We start from the raw sequence: 6,313 nt of genomic DNA on the forward strand, positions 1-6,313 counted from the left end.
GGACTGAGGAACTATTCCAGATTAAAAAGCTAAAGCACATAAATACTAAATGCAAAACACAACCTTGGATTGGATCCTAAACCAAGCAAAAAGAAACTGTAAAGTAAACTTTACTGGGACAGTTGATGAGATTTAAATTGACTACAAAATAGTATAGTATTAATATAAAATTTCCTATTTTTGATAAATTACCCTGGCTTATGAAAGAAAATAAATGCCCTTGGTCTTTGGAAATTCACCTGAGGTGTTGAGGGACAGGGGCATATTGTCCAACTTATTCTTAAATACTAAGGGTTCCGGAAAAGTATTTGTGTGTGTGTGTGTGTGTGTGTGTGTGTGTGTGCGTGTGTGTATGTATACATACATATGTTATTTTTTATCGTCTTGAGGTTAATTTTAGCTCAGGAATGGCACATGGGAAGATAAGAGAGCCATTACATGCTCTCTCAGACCTGGAACTGAGGTAGCTGTTGGTGAGGACACCAAAAAAAAAAAAAACAAAAAAAAACTGGATTTAAGACAGACAGTCTGGGTTTAAATCCAATTTCACCATTTAGTCTGTATTTGGTAGCTAACTTCATGTTTCCAGATACCAAGTTTCTTCCTTCTATAGAATGGGCATTGTCATGTATAACTTGCCAAGACTGATTGCTAATAGGTGTGAGGAAAAAGCAGCAAGTGCTGAATCAAGGTTAGCTGAATCTCTGTCTATCTGTTTGCCGAGCCAGGAGCAGGCTAAAGTAGTCTGCTCTGTCAGGCTCTGTAACTAAAACTTAGGCGAGTCTATAGTCAGGTATACTACATGTGGTGGTGTAGTTTGTGCATTTTCAGTACCCTCAAAAAAAGGTACATGTCATTCTCAGAACAGAGCCCGAAAGGCAAATTCCATGTGTACTTAAGCCTCACTGAGGTTTATGTAATTGTTTATTTTGGAAATCTAGCAGAAAGTTTAATATTAAAGCAGCTTGTTTTGTTTAAAGTTCACCTTTAGCACTTCTTGTTCATTTGTTTTGATTCCCAGAGAAATCACCTCTCAGGAGCAAGAGTAACCTAATATAGACAGATTGGTCTTACACTTCTAATAAGGGAAAGAGCTCTCAGACAAGTATATGAAATAAATAAGAATAAATAAGAATAAATGCTACTTTATCCTTAATATCCTCTCCTGATTCTTTGGAGGCCAATAATTAAGAGAAACAAGATTGAGAATCAGTGTCCTCCTGAGAAAACAGCTGAACAGAGCTTGAAATGGCCAGTGTCTTTGTCAGGAGGCCTCTTACTCTGAAGGCTCCTTAGTCCTCTCTGCCATCTCCATGGGACTCAGGACATTGTTGAAGACATTTTGAGTTCAGCCTGAGTAGTCCAGCCCCAAGGCAAAGAAGGGAAGAGCTTGGGAAGCCCTTTGCTTAGGGGAACTTTTTAGCCTGGAGAAAGAGGAAGACTAGGCAAATTCACGTAAACTGGCCAGTGCAACCCAAGAACCTTGTGAAGGCATCACTTCCATTTCACAAATGGGAGGACAGAGGCCAGGAGAAAAGTAAATGCATTGACAGGATTGAAACTTAGTTCTGTCACCAAAGTCTGTGTGCAGAGAAGACATGCTGGAAGGAATTGCTTTTCTGTGAGATCACCGGGTGACGTTAAAAGATGAGGTCTAAGGAATTTCTCACCCCCATTTCCTAAACTCTCCATACATGGTTAAATTACTGTTGTACAGACCCTTGACCTTGAACCCCCACAACTTGAAAACAGAGAGCAGAGCAGGCCCACTGAAAGGAGGCCGGGTTGCCAGTGGAGCTCACATTCTCTGACTGAGACTTAGTCACGTACACTCCCATTTCATAGCCATGAAACTCCATTTTAAGCCTCAACAAAATGACAAATTACTATGTGCCATGAGTTTTCCTGATGCTTGTGAACAGTTAGAACCTCCTATTTTGAAACTGTGAATAGGAATTTAAAGATAATACTTAAACAAAATGCATTTTCTCCCTGAATTTCACTCTGTGGGACAACTTAGGCAGGGCAGCCTACTGGTGTCAGGTACCAGATTATTCCAAGGGGAGTCACACACAGCCTTCCTGCAAGGAGCCCTGTCCACCAGGGGAGAAAGCAGATAGAGGCAAGATCAGTTCAATTCATGCATTTATCCAGGCAACAAATGCTCACCAAGTCCCTTCTCTGTGCCTGGCTCACTGGGAAAACTTGAATAAGTAAGACTGACATGGCTCCTGCCTTCACACAGCTTACTGTCTAATGAAGAGCCTGGCCCTAAACAAATAATCGTGCAAGGAGCATATTAAAATATAGCATATTAAAATAAATGCTATGAAAGAAGGTATGAGGGCATGTAGTAGAAGGACCTAATCTACTTTTGGAGGGGCCAGGGAAAGCCTCCATGAAGAAGTGATACTTCAGATGAGAGAGGAAGTATTGGTGTTAGCAGGGAAAAGGAGAGGGCAGTTTTCCAGAAACAGCAGCATGTCTAAGGGCCTTGAGAGAAGAAATTGTTTAGTGAGTCCAAGGAACATAGAACAAACTAGTAGGACTGGGATGGTAGTGAACAAGGGGAGAACAGCATGAGATGAGACTAGACAGTAACTAAAATAGGGCAGGAAGGGTCCTCTGGGCCATGTTAAGGAATTTGAATTTGACTCCAAGAGTAAAGAGAAGCCATCAAAGTGGTTTGGAGTAATGTGTCTCTTTCTCATAGGTGGCAAACAGTTTGATGGAAGACCAGAGAGGTCAGAGGAAGGGTAATGGTGATGAGGGTGGACACCCGGGAAAGGCAGTGGATGGACAGAAGTTAAAAAGCTCAGTGCGATGGTTAGGTTATAGATTCCTATAGTGATGACAATGGTAAAGTAATAGCTAGTATTAGGGATAAAATGACCTGACCCAGAAACTAAAAATATATAATATTTTACTGTCAGCCAAAATATCAAGCTAGGAGTTGTGCTAAACCCTTTGTATAAATTGCCTCACACAGTAAGCACAACTACGGATGTAAGAACTCTCATCTTCATCGAAGCATAAAATCCAAGGCCTGGCCAACTGGACCAGAAAGCTGAAGTCCACTGGCCAAGAACTCTTCCCCCTTGGACAGTGTTTAGATGGACACTGCCAACTTTATTAAAATAGATTTCCTGTATTTATAGGAAATGTATTAATACAGAAAATTTATTAATACAGGAAAATGTATTTTAATAGTCTAAATTCTTGCTCCCACCCCAAGTCTCCCCTAATCCCACTGTCAGCCAACCTTTCTTTCCCTCTTTTCAAAATTACTTTTACATTTTCCAGAGTGACATATGGCTATATTTAAAAAGTCAAGTTCCAGGGCCTCCCCGGTGGCACAGCGGGTTGATAGCAGCGCTATGAAGCTATCCGCAGCCTCTGCAGTGCAAGTTCGATTCCCAGCCAGCCAGGGAGATCCCCACATGGCGCAGCAGACCTCTCCTGTGTCACCTCCTGCTCCCCTCAGCAGTGTCTTTGGTCCGTCTCCCTGTTCTGCTCCCTGCTCTGTCTCTGGTGAATTCTCTTACCCTTCCACGCCTCTGGCCTGTATCCCCGTGCTTTATAAATAAGTATTTTTAAAAAAAAAAAAACCAAATTCCACTCAAAGACTTTTGTCTCCCTACAACCATTCCCTGCTAGTAGCAAAGTGAAATTGAAATTTCCCTTCTTAAAACTTTCTGATTGGGCCTCCCTGTGGCCTAGGGGTTAAGTCTCAGCGCTATCACCACTGTGGCCTGAGTTTGATCCCTGGCCAGGGAGCTGACCCACATATGGCGCAGCAGACCTCTCCTGTCTCACCTGCTACTCCCCTCAGCAGTGTATTTCAGTAGATCCGCCTGTTATGCTCCCCTCTCTGTCTCCAGTGAATCCTCTTACCCCCCCACCCCCCTGTACCTCTGGCCTACACCCCAGTTCTTCTATGCAAAAATATAATAAAAATCCCTATTAAAAAAAAACTTTCTGGATACTTCCCTGTGTTCTCCCATCCTATTCCATGGACTAGGCCTTCCTTCTAGTCTCATCTGAACACTGCTCTCCTTCTTACTACCAAATTTTACCTCAAAACAAGCTTTTTTCCTGCCTCAGGGCATTTGTACTTGTGTTCTTGCTGCCTGGAAGGCTTTCTCCCCTTTCTCCTCCTTCAGGACTCAGCTAAGAGGGCATCCCTGACTAGAGTAGACTGCTTCCTTCATCCTCCCATGTTAGTTTATCACAGCATCTGATTTCTTTGTGCTCACTAAAAATATAGTTGTTTTTATGTCTTTACTGTAGGACTTCCTACAACTAGAATGTCATTCCACCAGGGCTAACCCAAGTCTCTGATCCTGTTGTATCCCCAGAATCTAACCCAGCTCCAGATACATGATAGGTGCTTACTGTAAATTTTGATTGACTGTTGAGAAGGCTCTGCAATGACATCTTAATACACCTGTTTGCTGTGTTGCAGACTTTTTGGACACTGTAATTATTATACTTTTTTTTTCAAATTGCCATTAAGCACATTGCTATAAATTTATTTTTAATTATTATTTTATGTATTTTTTACATCATTTTTCATTTTTGTACAATGTATTCTTTTTCATCTCGGTTATAGTCCCTGTGAAATTCCCACCACCCACTCACCCGTGCACCATCACCATGGTCCCTTGTGCTCTTCCCACTCCTGTTTTGATCCTACTCCCTTTCTCTTCCTCCTGGCCCCACAGAATGTCTCTAGTTTATAGTTGCCGGTTGATTCTGATTTTTACTTTATTATAGTTACTTTTTCTCCCTGATCCTTCATTTGAATCCTCTACATTCCTCCTATAAGTGAGACCATCCAATGTTATTTTTTTTCACATTGCTATAAATTTAGAGGGACTAACCTGAAAAGATATCTGAAGGTTGAAAAAAATAACATTGAGCATTTGAAAATGTAATCTACTAAGACTGCTTTAAAAGGTATTCTTGCTCAAATTTCTGGAAACCATGTAGCTAGACCTAAGAACCCTGTTAATGAAGGTACAGTTACCCCATTTTATAAATGAGATTAAGAAAATCATCCTCTCTCTGCTCTGGTGAATCTGGGAGGCATCAGTGTTCAGAACTCTCCTCATTCCAGTTGCCTTATAGTTGACCTCATTGTCCTTGGCCTCAGTTCCACATACTTCCAGGATCCTGCTGGAACTGATCTGTGATTTTGGGATGAGCTACCCTTACAACTTCTTTTCCTTTCCCCCAATATTTTTATTTTTGCATCCACAGAAGAGCTGAAAGAGTAACACAGCAAACACCCATGTGCCCTTCACCTTGATTTGCCAGCTGTTTACTTTTTGCCACACTTGGTTTACCTATTGATTCATCTATATACTTTTTTTTTGCTGACTTAGTTAAGTTGCGCCATCATAATCCTCCCTGCTTAAATATGTCAGCCTAATAAGGATATTCACCTGCATAAAACTATTTATCACACTCAAGAAACTTACCCTTGCTAGATTATCTAAAAATCTGCCCCAAATAGTACCCTTCCTAGGTGGTTTTGTTTTCAGCCAGGATTCAGTCAAATATCATACTTTCTACTTGGTTGTTATATTCTCCTACATTTTTTAAGAGTCTAGTCCATTCTGGATCAAGAAGATGTGGTACATATATACCATGGAATATTACTCGGCATTCAAAAAAGATAAACACATGCAATTTGCAGCAACATGGATGGCGCTGGAAGGGATCATGCTCAACGAAATAAGCCAGAAAGAAAAAGAAAAATACTGGATGGTCTCACTCATAGCAGGAATCTAGAAAACTTAAATAAGGGACCAGGAAAATGAATAACTATAAGAAAGAGAAAATCAAAATCAACAAAAAACTATGAACCAGAGGTACTCTATGGAGGGTAGAGGGTGGGAGGGGAGGGATTAGGGTCAAAATAAGGGGGTTGCAATTGTATGGGGATTACAAAAATAAAATTTATTATAAAAAATAAATAAAAATTTTGGAGTGCTCATAAAAAAAAAAAAAAGAGTCTAGTCCATTGACTTTGTAGAATGTCTCATATAGAAGTTGTCTAAATTTTGCCTCATAAGCAGATTCCTGTTAAACCCTATCGGCATGAACACTGAACAGATGAATGTTCCCTTGCTCAGTGTGACTTCAAGAGGCAAGAATGTCAGTTTGGCCCCATCATTGGTGATGTTGAGTTTGAATATTTGGTTAAGGTTGTCTCTCAGGTTTCTCCATTCTCTTCGCTTTTAGTAAGTAACCCAGAGTGTAAAACCTTGAGACTGTAAATATTCTGTTCAGCCTTTTACTGGGTGGT

The 6,313-nt window shown here is 40.7% G+C and overlaps 1 protein-coding gene across 2 annotated transcripts in view; it reads left to right on the plus strand.

The window, feature by feature from the left end:
• The window catches only part of SIMC1 (SUMO interacting motifs containing 1), a 69,414-nt gene that overhangs the window by 60,852 nt on the left and 2,249 nt on the right, over positions 1 to 6,313 (plus strand). The window lies entirely within an intron of this gene.

Source organism: Talpa occidentalis, unplaced genomic scaffold (assembly GCF_014898055.3).
Source record: "Talpa occidentalis isolate TD23 unplaced genomic scaffold, MPIMG_talOcc4v2.1 talOcc4.9, whole genome shotgun sequence".
Taxonomy (NCBI): domain Eukaryota; kingdom Metazoa; phylum Chordata; class Mammalia; order Eulipotyphla; family Talpidae; genus Talpa; species Talpa occidentalis.